Source organism: Melopsittacus undulatus, chromosome 3 (genome assembly GCF_012275295.1).
Source record: "Melopsittacus undulatus isolate bMelUnd1 chromosome 3, bMelUnd1.mat.Z, whole genome shotgun sequence".
Lineage (NCBI taxonomy): Eukaryota > Metazoa > Chordata > Aves > Psittaciformes > Psittaculidae > Melopsittacus > Melopsittacus undulatus.
The window spans coordinates 28,324,634-28,339,104 of record NC_047529.1 but is presented as its reverse complement, the minus strand read 5'-3'; the positions used below and the strand labels follow the sequence as shown (position 1 = coordinate 28,339,104).

Sequence of the window (14,471 nt, the reverse complement as noted above, 5' to 3'; positions counted from 1 at the left end):
GCAAGGTAGTGGCAGAGCAGGGGGGGGTCGAACTTTTCTTATGTCTCCCTCCTGTCAACCATCACACTATTAACAGCTGAACTGTTTGCAGTAGTGGACACTGTAGTCCATCTGAATTGGTTTCAGGCAAGTGCTCCCTGTTTTTCAGACTAAAGTGCAGAGATCAGTGCTCAGTTGTCTGTCTCCATGACAGCAAAACAGTAGTTTTGTGGGGAGGGAACACTTTGGGAGGTTTAAATTGGGAACCTTTTGGCTATGGAAGCCTGGTGGGTAAACACTGGTTTTGCTCCTGGCAGAAGTTCTTAGGATGACTCTTCAAGAAAGGAAGATGTGAAGTTGGGCCATGACTGAATGTGCTGGCAGTGCAGAGTGATGAGCTGGCATGGAACAAAGGAGAGAGGTGGCTCTGCCTCTCTTCACACAGTGCTTAGGAGCTGGTGAAACAAAGGACTAAATATAAGCCTGCCGTTATTGTTAATGTTATAAATGAGATGTTAAGGCACAAAAAATGGAGAGACCAAGACATTCCTTTTTGTCCCTTACCCTCTCTACTTGCCATCTTCAGCTTCCTCTGCTCATCATGCCCTTTTCTCCCATCCAGCAACCAGCCATAGGTTTTGGCAGGTTTTCCAGCCCTCTTCCATGGTCTGCCAGCACAGCTGGGGGCAGCAAGCTCTGTCGCTGGCCACACTGTCCCGAGAGGGTGGATGAAGACACTTTCCTCAATCCATGACTACATGATAACATTCTTTATAAATAATATATATTCTTTACTAAAAAATACTAGATTTTGCAAAGATCTTGACATGTCTCCAGCTGCAATTCCTCTATGAATCCTTATGCAGTGAAGGGTCGCAGTGCTTGCTGTGATAGGGTGTAGAAATATCTCACTCATTTAAACCCATGATAACTTTGTTGGGTTATATTCCTGTGTTTAAATTCTCTTCCTATGCACTGTTGCCCATGCAGTTACTATGAACATTGGATAGGTGAAAAGCAGTGTTGGTTTTCTGTTGGTTTCTGTTCCTTCTAAGTTGCTTTCAAATTGGAAATTCAAATAACGTGTGGATAGAGTTCCAGTCAAGCTGTAAAGGTCCCATTTGGATGCTATCACAGTTACATTCTGATCCTTAGAGATGCTGAAATGTGTTTTGTGTAATGGAGGCACGCAGTGGTCAAGGATACTTGAATTTTTTATGACTGATTTGATAAATGAATCTTTTATTGCTGTTGTAGCAATCAGGATAGTAGATTGAGTTCTGTGATTGCTTTCTGATCATTTACCAATTCCAAATACTTAAGCGCTTCTATAGGTTTTGATAGCTGCAATACCAGAATTAAATAGAAAGGAAAGGAAACTTTGCTTCTTCATGACAAGTATTTCCCATTTTATTTCCAAGATGTAACCAGTATCTGCATGATATCATTCTCTGGGAACAGTTTTACCTTGTAAAACATGACAACTTTTAGTACATTACAGGTTACGGTTTTAGGCACAAGGAACCACGCAAGTGCATAATCCTGCCTAGATAATGATCCAGCCCTTCCCAGAAACATGGTGATTTTCAGAGTGAAGGAAGAGTGAAGGAACAGAGTGAGTATGTGGCAACATGTTCACAACTCCATTCCATTTGCATCTCCTACCTGTTGAGAGGCACATATGGTGTTTCTCCAAGTTGATACTCTTAGGAGGCTCCCATCCTACTCTATATTTAACTCCATTTTTGTGCACCACAGGATTTTTGTAACTGTTTGCAAGGTACTCTAGAGATATTTCATCATCTGATATTTTCTGCATGTTCACCATTTTTGTCCAATTGGAGAACATTAAACAACACTGGTAGGAGCCAGGTTCAGAAACGATTACCCTGTTTGCCCTATCCTTCCCACTTGGACTCTGTGGCTCCTCCCTGTGGTGCCTCTGATCCATTGTATCTCCTGGCCTGAAGATAACCAGTGTGTTGAGTCTTCAGTGCCCTTCCCTGTGTCCCTCCCAGCTCCAGTCAATGCTGCTGAAGGTGATAGGCACCTGACCCTACATCATGTGACAGATGGCAATGTTCCCTGCATGGTCATAGTTTCATGAGGGCAATTTTTTAATGTTCTTTACTTCTCTCCTTATTTTTATATTCCCTGTATCCAACAACTACTGTGTGATTTTGTCCAAAACTATCCTATCCATTACTTGGATGCAAAAAGATAATTTAAAATCCATTGTGCAGGATTACATATGCATTTTCTATGGCAAGTGAATTGAACTGGCCATTTTTTCCACGTGTGTCACTTTGTATTTCTCCATAAATTACCTACCAGCTTGCTGCCAATGGCTGCCAGTGAGGTCCTGAATCTCCTCTGTCATCTTCAGATTTTCTTTCTCCATCCCTGGCAGTGTTCAAGACCAGGCTGGGCAGCACCTTGGGCAATGCAGTCTAGTCTGAGGTATCCCTGCCCATGGCAGGGGGGTTGGAACTAGATGTTCTTAAGGCCCTTTCCATCCCAAACCATTCTGAGTCTATGATTCTGTAACTCTGTATCATCAGCAACATTTTTGTGTCATTATTCAAGCTCTTTACAGCTCATTACATCTATTATAACTTCAGGATCTTCTTCCTGAGTGTTAATGGTTTGTTCAGAAACCGCTGTCTTGGAAGTAAAGCAAGAACTGTTCTTCTCATGTTTATTTATCCACAGTAAATTTAATTTGTCATTATAGAAAATTACATTGCTTCAAAAACTAGAAGATATTTATTTAAAACAGATTTCGGTAAGAAGCAAAGTTAAAATTAAACTATAATAACAAAACAGACGATCTGTTTTAAGACATGAAATTATGACAAGAGTAGTAATGCCAGAACTTGCTGTAATATCTGAGTACTTAAGCTGATGTAAATAAAATACATTTAAGAATGACATTGTTTATTTCCAAAGTTTGAAAAAGTAATAGCATAAAGCTCATAAAAGTCACCAGACAAGCATCTAAACCAAGTGTTTTGTCAAAATAATAAGACAGTTTTACAGCTATTTCATCTCAGCAGGAAGTCAGTGGGGTTTTTGTTTCAGCATGTTCATCTAGTTCAGCTCACAGACAAGTTAATTGAAAGATGAAAAACTGTTTCAAAATGGGAAAAGCAAAGTGCATTTTTTTCTGCACTAACATAGAAGAAAGTGGGATGTGAGGAGACTAGCTTGTTTTAAAGGACCTTGTGGCTAGTAATAGCCAATTCACGTGTCGTAGAAAATGTGTACGCTAATAAATTAGATACTTTTTCAATAGCAGTTGTATTTCATTCAGGACTTTAAGATATAAACCCAAAATATTCATTGTTGTTTGTTTGTTTGTTTTTCTAAGTTGCTATTGTGCTTTGTATCTGTATTTTTAACCAAATACAGCTTGACCCCAGGTACCTAGGAAAAGAGTTACAAGCAAATAACAGATATTTAACTTATATTTTAAAATAGGAAATGATGATCTACAATAAAGGGCACAGCAGGATGACTTGAACAATATCTTCTAGCTAAAAGTCTTAATACAATTTTGCAGCTATTCGAGGTAAACCTCAGCACTAATAATCATAGAATGGTTTGGGTTGGAAGGGACATGAAAGATCATCCAACCCCCCTGCCATGAACAGGGATACCTTTCACGAGACGAGGTTGCTCAAAGCAGGCAGGTGGGAACTACATTTTAAGAATGGTATTAACTGGATGATAGATGAGTCTCCTGACTGGGAATGAACCAAGGATTCCATTCTTGATAATGCCTCTGACACCATGAGCTTGTGTAAGTTTTCATTTTCAGGGACTCGGTGGTGATGTGCAAATGGCCACCAACTCTGCAGCTTCCTCCGGGTGAGATCTGACACTGAGAACTTCCCTAATGTTAACAGACTACTCCTGGACTCTTTCAGCACCAAACCAAGTCTTGGCCAGCACAAATCCATGTAGCCCCATCGACTGCAAAGGAGACTAATTGGCAAGCACTACAGACTGAGCCTTGGTTATGCATACGTGAGTTTTACCTCTAATATAAGAGAAATGTGGTAATCGTTCATGTCAGTAACAGCCTCCCTTCTCCACCTACCCTCTCTGAGGTATGAATCAGCTTTCTTGCTTCTCTGGTGAGCTAAGCAGGGTGGCCATCTCGGAGAAGGATTCAATTAACATGCAAATATTAGATTGCACAGAGAAGAGCTGACACCTCTGTCTCGACCTTTGTGAACTTGATTCATAAAGCACTGTAAGCAAAATAATTGCTTCTTTTCTGAGGCTGTAATTGCTGAGTGCATTATACTTGGTGTTCAGGAAGAAATGATCACTGTGCTATCAGACAAAAAACCTAGAACTAATAGGAAACACACGATTTTATGTCAGGGAAATACAAAACAAGGTCATGCATTTTCTGCATGTAATTGTGATAACGTAGGGCCTAATTATGCAAGACCATGAAATTCACCCACTGAACAAGAGTTCTGATCTTTAGCGTAATTCAGGAGTGGGTTCCTATTGGAATAAAAATTGTGAATAACATTCCTAACTAGATTTAAGTTAGGATAACAAAGCAGTGCAGAAAGCATTTGGATAAGATACATGTCGGATTTGATCATGAGATGCATACATAGATATTGACATTTTAAAGTGTCAGGGAGGATAAAAGCAAGCTGACTTGTTTTTCTCCCATGTAGATTTTTAAAGAAAACTATAACAGTCTGATTAAGGAGATAGTATCTCAGCTGCTGATATGAGGCAGAATTTGAGAGTAGATGCTGTTACTCCAAATCAGTAATCAAGTATCATCAGGCAGATTGCTTTTGACTGCAGTATTTTTGTGGAAGGACTAGATCAAAGAGATGGAGCTAGTCTTAAAAAGCAGCTTAAAAATGTAAAAAGCAAGGGAGGAATAAAGCCATCCAAATAAAACAACCCTCAAACCCCAGCTTTTAAACAAAGAAAATATGAACAGAACTGTATTGGAAAGGGAGAATGCTAGATGCTAAAATCTCATGTACTAAACTTGGCTAAGCAAAACACCTGTAACAGTGTTATCAGCTTCAAAATAAGACTGATGTTGATAGAGTTGGCTTCTGAGCTGGCAATGCTCCTGGGGTACCTCAGGTAGCCAGAACACTGGCAAAGCTGATCCTTTAAAGTAAGAAATGAGAAGAAATGTCTCTCAATGTAAAGCAGGAGCAAGTAATGGCATGGACAGAAAGAGAGTAGATTTAGATGAGCTATTAGGAAGAAATTCTTCACTATGAGAATAGTGCGGCACTGGAACAGGTTGCTCAAGAGAGTTGTGAATGCTCCATCCCTGGCAGTGTTCAAGGCCAGGTTGGACAGGGCCTCAGGCAACAAGGTCTAGAGGAAGGTGACCCTGGCCATGGCAGGTGGGTTGGAACTGGATGACCTTTAAGGTCCCTTCTGACCCAAACCATTCTGTGATCCTATGAGTAGACTCCTGCCCAGGCTCTGCTGGCTGGCTGTCTTGGAGAGGTTCAGAAAGCACTATATACTTCCTTCCCTTGGGACCTGCCCTTGCCAGGCACTGCAGGGGGATCATTCCAGATGCACCAGGGTGTGTAAATGCACACAGGGAATGGATGGGATCCCTGCTGCCAGCTGTGGCAGAAGGACTGCTGGGAAAACCTCCCTGTGCACACCTCTGCCAGCCCTGTGCAGCCTGTGGCTGGCCAGATCACAACTGCCTTCCCTCTTGGTGTTGACAAGGTGAAGTGCTTTGCAAGAGTGCATAAAGGCTTCAGATGTCGCTATCCACACCACATGAAGAAGACAATCTGCAACAGCAGCTGAGAGCCAGTAACTAACACAATTTGGTGCCTAGCCCTGAGTGCACTTGTCCTACTGCAGGAACACTCTTTATCTTTCCACATGTGAAGCCCTGATGAGTCATACTCGCATTGTTTTGAAAGGAGGTAGTAAAGCCTCTTTAACTATGCTTTTTAATGCAGACCAATAGTGCTGATGGAAGTATGCATGGGCTTGCCTTGGACTAGGTGAGGGAGTAATCAAGCTTTGACACAATTGCTGTATAATGAGAGGTAAGATTGTCCCTTGGAGAGAGATTTTCATTGCTACTAGATTAATCTTGTTAGGCTTACTTGTGCCAGGCACTTATGAGCATGTTTAAATGAAGACAAGACATGCTCCTTTTTCAGGATTCACTTACTGCCTAAGTACTGCTTGCCTTTCCCTGCCGTTCACCCATATGTCAGTGACCAAAGCCACAGCCTTTGTCAACTGAAACTGGAGCTTCTCACACAATGGGACTCCAAGTCAGGGCATCCCGATCCTACTGTAGGATATACAGCAGCATAGGGGTGGTAGTGTGTTATATAAACTAGGAGAGAAAGGGATGTTATATTATTATGAGATTTTCATTGTTGCACTCCTGAGTTTCAGAAGCTAATACCTGCTGTGTATGCACACCACTCTGTGCCTGGGATTATTGACAGATTTTTAATTTATATGTTAAATACAATGCACTTACAGTATTGGTGTGATATTGCAGGAATCTTCTTATCTTTCATTACCAGCTCCAGAAACAAAGACGATTTCATGCTGGCATCTGCATTATTCGTAAGATGTTTTTCCTATTCATCACAATAATTTTGTTTCTTCTCTCCTTCTATATGCATATGCAACGTATCAGCCTGGTTTCACTGTTTTCTTTCTCTTATTGTTCAAGATTAAATTCCTCAGAACTGTATTTTCTCTTCCAAGTAAGACTGACCATGCAGTCTGATATTGCTTCTTTTCTGAGTATTAGATTTCTCAACAGATGAAATATAGACACTATTAGATGGCATTGATTTTTTTAAAGCCGTAAGTAGTAACTGATAAAATCAGTAATACAGACCATTTTAAGTGACCTTTCATCCTAATAATTCTTTGGCTTGGTCTGATATGGAAATTAATTTTACATAATGGGAGAAGATACATTTTTGGAGTCTTCAAAGAGCATATCTTCTGGGTTATTGAGAAGAGCAGCTCTATTCAGTTTTTAAGTTTGTGTCATTCTCCGTGGTAAATGACAGAAGATGCTATCCAGCTCCATGTTTTAAAATTGTGTGCGGTGGAAGATCTGGCTAATGTGCCGTATAGTTATTACAGTCATGCTGGGAGAGTCTTGTAACTCTGTGAGGGTCTGCAAGAGGCAAGCTGTAGCTGGTGCTGCTTAGAGCAACATGGTCTAGTAGAAGGTGTCCCTGCCCATGGTGGAGTGGCAAAAGAGCTTCTGCAGTGCTGGAGTCCTCTGCTAAAGATGTGAAAGCAACTGGAGAAAGTGTATGTGGATGAAGATGATGGTGGTGGGCTGAAGCCACCTTGCCCAGGGCTGTGTTGTTTAGATAGGGTCAGAGCCAACTTGGTTGCATGTGTTTGGGGATGGTCCAGCAGCTTGTGTTCTGTAAGGGGGAATGTCTGCATGCAGAGCTGAAACAATGTCTAGCAGATCCTGAAGCCAGAGGCACTGGGGTTTGCTCCTTTACCATAGATGGGTGGGTAGAATAGATCCGCAAAGGGAGAACTACTGTCCAAAACCGAGCAGCACCTACTCATCAGAACAGAGCTCCCACAGTTGTCACAGACAAATGTCTGGGTCCACATGTGTGAAAGAGGACTGGGGTGGGCCAAGCAGCCTGCAGTGTTAGGGTCAGGATGGGACAGGACCTAGAGACTGAAGCTATTGCTGCTACTGAAGTGTGAGCAATGGCACCTGCTTCTGTGAAGGATGGAGAAGGAAACAAAGAGCTGTGGAAAAGCTGTGCTGGTAATAGAGATGTAATACTGTTGTTGTAACACTCCAAGGGCAAAGCTTGGGGGTCTGCTGTGCTGACTGCCAGGTCAATACATAATTGCCATCAGCAGATGAAAGCAAATGTCAACCTTCCTTTGAGGTGAGAACCCCTTTCTTATTAAGGATAAATGAAAGCTCATGACAGGCCCAAATGACTTGGAAATATCATGCTCTGCAGCGTGGTATAGGGTAACAGAGACCAAGTTAAACAAGCAAGGGATTCCTGAGCTATGAAAGGTCTTCCATCACCCTGTAACTCAATCTTGCGTTTTTTTGTCTTGCAGAAATTTGAACTGGGTATTTAGCAGGGTCTCAAGATGACTGCTGGCAACAAACTTGACATTTTATGGGATAAAGCTTGCTTAGTATCTAAGTTGTTTGGGTTTTTTTTTTGTTACTAAATATGAAGACTTTTACAGGTAACTTCAATTTCATCAAGGGTTACCTTTTCTCTGTGCCTCCAGACTCTTGGAAAAGGACATTTAAAGTTGCACAGCTGTGTAGACTTGGAATTACTAAGCAATTTCCATTCTGAAGTCCTGTTTATAGCTGCTTCTGCCTTGTCAAACAAGATTGAATCCAAGTGGATTACGTATTATACTGCCTATCCCAGAGCTTGGTGGCTTTGCAAGCTTCAGCAAACTTGATCCAGCAAATCTGGAAAAAGTCTGACACAAACCAGCTTGATTCAGAATTCTTGCAGCTCTTTAGCCCAAACTGCAGTGCCTCTTTTTTGAGTGGGAATTACAGCTCAGTAGGAGGGATAGATTCACAACTGGGTCAGTTTTCAGTTTTCCCTCTTACCCAAATCTGATCAAGATACAAACCTCTGAAAAAAATAAATAAAGACCACTATTTCATGCACACTTTAGATATGTGGTGGTGCAAGGAAGTTCTTGGATTATTTAATCTCCACACAGAAGGCTCCAGCCCAGCATAATCTCTGGAGTTTTTACTTTGTAATTGGGCACTGGAGCAAAGAGCAAAGAAATGCTGTGCTTGCAGTTGAAGCATATAGATGCATAAGGCAGAGTTGTGAGAGCAGGTGAAGAAGAGGCAGGTTAGTGAGTGGGTATCAGATGTAAAGATAGACAGAGCAATCTGGGTGGTAGGAATAAGAGCAGGGTAAAAAGCACAGTAATGAGCTGGGATATGGAGCAAGAGAAAATAATGGGGAGGCGGGTGGGTCTGTAACCAGTGGGACATCTGATCTTCTAAGATCAAACTCAGTGAGTTTCTTTAGTATCTTCCGCAACAAGTGGACCAGAAATAATGTCAAGTAAAATGTGAATGTTTTGCTACGCAGAAGGCAAGAGTTTGTGGTCTCTGCTCCACTAGCTTAGTTTGAAGGGTTTCACAGATCGAAGCAGCCCAGTTTGGGTAAGGGCTGCTTTAGGGTGGAGCATAGAAACACCTTAGGTGCCACACACATACGAGAGACAACAGACCAGTGCATCAAAGGGAGTAGAAAAGCACTGAAATATTTCAGTAGAAAGCCACTGGTGTGGGACAAAGCCACCTCTAAGGAACACGACCACAGTATTAAGCATACTAGTTTCTAGTGATAGTGTTTGAATAACATGATGAAAAAGCTGGCACACGTGTTTCAGAATACCCTAATATCTTATATAATATCATCTGAGGACTGAACAGCTTTGCCAAGCTTCATCAAGACAACTAAGACAGATTGGCAGAGCACATCATGCCGCAGGATGCATGATACTTCAAGAGAGAGAAGTACAGGAAAGAAGATACTGAACTTAGAATCTTTTGTTTTAATACCAGCTGCAAAATATAGAGAGCTCTGTGTTTTGCTATGCCAAACCTGAAGCAATCTATTCACCTTTGTACAGCAAACCTTAGCACTTATTTGACATATAGGTTAAGGATCTGCTTATCTCAGACAAGAGATGCAACTTGAGTGATAATGAAAGGACTGTGAAGGGTTGACAGCATTTGAGCAGGGTTGATGCAGAGATGCAAAGGATGGCCAGGCAGGTATTAAATTCAGCAGGTAGCCAAGGGGCATTGATTACAGAAAAGTGACAGTCCTGCAGCTTGGGCACAGGCTGTGTGATATCTTGGCTGGGAGCAGAAGTGAAAGCCTGGGGAAAAAGCAAGGGATGCAACTAAGCTGTGAAGACTGGGGGCATGTGAGCGGTGTTTTGTGCTTCTATTCAGAACCACAGAGATGTGAACAGCAGTATTTCAGTTGTGAATGGCTGATGTTGGCTTGTTTTGAAGCAGCAGCCTTGAGTCTCTGTAAAATATTTGTTGGAGGCAACATTTGCAGGAGCAGTACATTTCTAATTCAAGATTAGTGCTCCTGAATTCAACTGAGGAGGGGTTTGCGGAAAGTTATTTGCCTTGCAGGCAGCTCTGAGGTGCACCCCTGTTGGGGCATAGGGGACAGGAGACCATTCAGCAATCTCAGCAGGCCCCCTGAGCAACAGTGCAAGGGAAATGACATTAGTGCAGGGAAGGGACCTTCCCCTGTGCTCCCAGTTACATCCTGAGTTTGAGAACCTTGGTGGGGTGTAACGTGAATGATCCCATGGTTGCTGAATGATTGTTTGTAGAACTGCTAGAAAATAATAATGAATTTGTAAGAGTAAACTCAAACAATTGAATTTACTCATTTGGAAATTTTTCCTGGAGCTTTGTTTGAGTTCTGCATGCCTTTAGCATATGCATATCCTGTACGTGCCAGGAGAAATTCTATATGCAAGTCATGAAAGGGACCTTTGGGTGGCCTCCCTGGGAAATGCAGCGATATTTAAAATAAGACTGAAAAATTCCCCTCTAGGGCAATACTTCTCTGGCAGAGATGGCCTACATTGCCCTTTTTGATTGTCGTATCGACATGAAAAAGTGTGTCAGAGTCTTACTTTTAAAACTGGGGAGGATTCAAAAGTTTCAACTATTGGATTCAGCAGAAATATATAACTTAACAATTTAATTTTATCAATATATTAACATAAATTTCGTATTGAGTGCTGCTTTATCTGCTCTTCAGCTGCATCTAAAATGAGACATGGGTTTTTGTCCCTGTCCCCTGCAGCTTCAGACCCCAGGATGGGACTAAACTCAGGGCTTCCTTCCTGCAGAGTGGAGGGAGAAGTTGGCATGTGTCCATGTCCTAACACAGACTTGGGGAATGTTTGTATCCCTCTACATCTAACAGAGCCTAACAGATATTGTGTGTGTCACAATAGGCTTTTTCTTGCCTGGCAAAGGTTTGTTTAAAAGGAACTAGCCTTGAGACACACTCCCAATGAAGAAATAGTGTGCTTAACATATGCAGAGAACATCGAACTCATGCATAAACAACACTTCCCTGGAAACAGTTTTCATGGAACAGCCTTTTCTGTCAGTATTAATGATTTACATTGGAAATATGAACCTATAACTCAGGTTATTCATATAAACAAAAGAAGATAAATGATGAGCTTCAGAGTGTGAACAGAGGGTCTGCAAACTGGTTCTGGTGGTAGCTGCATCATATTTCTGTAAGTGCTGGTTTCAGTGCTGCTACCCTCAACATAGGCCTATTGCAGCAGTGTTGTGTGTGCAGAAGAAAAAAACAAAAGAAAAAACAAGAAAGCATCAGTTTGGCAATGAAACTTTCTTTCCCCTCTTCTTTCTGGTTCATGGTTTTTGAATTACTCAATTCTGTGTTCACTTTTCAGGAGCTCCTGCAGGGGATTTTGCCTCCTTTTTCCTGGGAGGAAGGTAACACAGGGAGTTTCCAGCTGTGTTCAAGTACTGTGCAGTATGAACTGGTTTTAAGAAGTCTGTCTTTTTAAAATGTGGGAGTCAGACATCTGCACAAAGTTGCAGGAAATGATGGATGAAGTTTGGAAGCTTGTTACGAACATGAGTGGTTCTGCTGCTTGATCTATTTGTTTTGTACTTACTTGTGGCTTAGCTTTAGCTGAAGCTAAATGCCAGAGGTGTCAATCTAGCACTTCTGTGGTACAAAATCTGTGAATCTGGCTGCAGAATGAATGTAGCTCAAGGCAACCTGTATTCATAGTCAAAGATAAAGGTAGCCCATCTCGCTTTTCCTACAACACAGCCATTCGGGTGATGTATTTGCTGCTGTCTACTGTAAGTGTTGATGATACTTTCCATGTAGAGAATGCCATCAGTGTGACAGATATTCTCTGCCAACACATTGAAATGGAAAGCCTGCTGCAATTCGAATAGAAATATCCTGGGAGATTCTCAGCTATGTTGAATTAAGGAAGAAGAATAGATCAAATGCTTTTTTCTGAGCTCGGTTAACTCCATGAGAACAGGACACAGCTGTGAATCCCTTACAGGCAGTACACATTCTCTGCCAAGTTAGAAGGCAATTATTCTTCATAAATCTGTCTTTTTAAATTCAACCAGATCGATTGCCTCGTCCATCCTATGCCTATGCAAGCACCCGGAAAAGCTCTTTTAGCACCTCCTATGACTAAGTACCCCGCTTATCAGGAGAGCCACACCATGAAGGCAATGAGAGCCCTGTCAGCCCTGCATATTTCTCTATAATGGTGGATGCAAAGGTAGGTTCAGATTTTTAGTGTTTTAACCAAGAAGTTTCTGTGCTGTTTTTAAACATTGTCTTGGCTTTAAGTATCTGACCCCTATGCAAAGAAATAGGACACACATAAAAATTGTTGTGTAGGTAATAGGCAGAAGAATGTTGCAAGAAGACAGGATAGTTTCCTTTCCTGTACTATCACTCATGGTTTTATCAGCATAGGGCTTCTAGAGCTGTGCTAAACTGGCTTGGTTACAAGACAATCATCTCCTAATGACTGTGCTGGCAGATCAGGCTGGCTCTGAAAGTCAAAATGGCTTCCACCCTTTCTGGTGACCTGCAATCCCAGTGAAACATTCAGCACGTAGAGCGAAAGGCAAATATTGTTTGGTGGAGTTGTGAGCAAAGCTATGTAAAAACGTGTGAGACTGGGGAGGATCAGGCATCTTCACAATAAAGTCTTGATGTTTTTTTCACCTTTTTTCTGCTTTGCAGTCTTCATAAAGTGCTTTTTGAGATTACAGCCATTATTGTCATGGTGTCTCTTCTCTGGCTGACATTTGGTGGATTTACTACAACCCTAAAAACCAACAAACACTATGAGAAAAGGAGAGGAGTGGGCATATATTGTCTCCCATGCTACAGTAGCATAGCACTGAAAGAACAGGTTTTCATTAATTTTTCCCTTTTTTTGAGACCATATTGGTATACGTACCTCGTTTGCAATCTGTTCTAATAAGACAAAACAGGTAAATGAGACTTTTGTCCTTATCAACCAGTCTCCAGAGCCCAGCAACAGAAGTGAGCCAAGGAGAGCTGAGGGGTGGGATAAGGTGTGGAACAGACCCAGCAGCAAGTCCTTGGTCAGCTGCTTGGTGGCGCTGGGTAGGGCTGGAACAGCCTGGGAGGACGTGCTTATTGTTGCGACTTAAATCTGGGAGAAAAGAGTGTTTGAGGTATGAAGAAGTATGGGAAATTCTGCTGTGACTTGGGAAATTTACGCTGGCATCATAGAGGAGTCCCCTGGGGTATTAGTCCCACCTCTGATCATGGTATGGTCAACTTCGAAATCAGGTGAGGCTGTCCAAGGCTTGTCCCGTTCAGTTTGAAACTCCAGGATGGAGGTACCACTGCTTCCCTGGGCAACTTCTTCCTGTGCTTCACCACCCACCCTCATGATGAAAACTTCTTCCTCACTTCTAACCAGAGTTTCCCTTGCTGCATCTGTGACAGCTGTCTCTTGTCCTCTTGTGGTGCATATCTGCAAAGAGTCTGGCTTTGTCCTTCTCTGTCACACACCATGCTATTAGGCAGCAGGAGACATTACTGCTCCCCAGAAATAGCAAATGAAGGAACTAGAATAGAGCCAATATATCCATAATAGCTTCTGGGGGACTGAAAGGCCATGTGAATCTCAATTTGTGAATAATTTCTGCTACAAAAGCAGAAGGAATTCAGAAAACTCAACAGCTTGGCATTGGCACTTCCAGGACAGGAATCTGAGTTTTCTTTTATTTCACCTTGACTTTGAAAAGACCAAACAGTTGTTAAGGGATGGTGGGAGAGAACAGGGTTAAACAACCTGGAAATGGAACTGAAATACTGCTCTTGTCTCATATGTAATTTGTTGTTGATAATTTAGTGCCACAAGAACTGGAGAGAAAAGCTTTGAGTGTTACCTGCTCAGATCCTGAGAAGACCAGAGCACAGCTTGCTGGTGACTTCATGGGGGCTTTGCTCCAGAAGTGGTGGGTGTCACTGGGCTTAGACAAGAGGGCTTCCTCTTTCTCCCAACATCTCCACTGTGGTGTTGGCCAGCAAAGCTGCATTTTTAAACCATGAAAACGTGGAAAACTACACCTGTGAATCCTCTGATAAATCACAGAAAAACAGGGCCAGAAGGATTCGCAAGGGCTCATTTAATCTTTCCTCCAGCCTCAAGGCAGGTTGTACCACTTTAGCATCTCTAACCACCACTTGTCTGACCTGTTTGTAGTGTGATGGAAAATTCAATCCCAGCCATACAGTCCAGTGCTTTGCTGCCCTTACCTGCAGAAATTCTTATGCATGCTCTGACTCTTACTTGTTTTAATTTAATCTCATTGCTCCTGTTCACTGCAGACATCC

The 14,471-nt window shown here is 42.0% G+C and overlaps 1 protein-coding gene across 1 annotated transcript in view; it reads left to right on the top strand.

Annotated features, from left to right (window-relative positions):
• The first annotated feature begins 12,347 nt into the window (after nt 1-12,347).
• Nucleotides 12,348-14,471, top strand: part of HPCAL1 (hippocalcin like 1) — a 77,734-nt gene continuing 75,610 nt past the window's right edge. The window contains exon 1 of the mRNA XM_031052777.2: nt 12,348-12,366. The gene's annotated coding sequence lies outside the window, so the exon portion shown is untranslated. The remainder of the gene's footprint in view (nt 12,367-14,471) is intronic.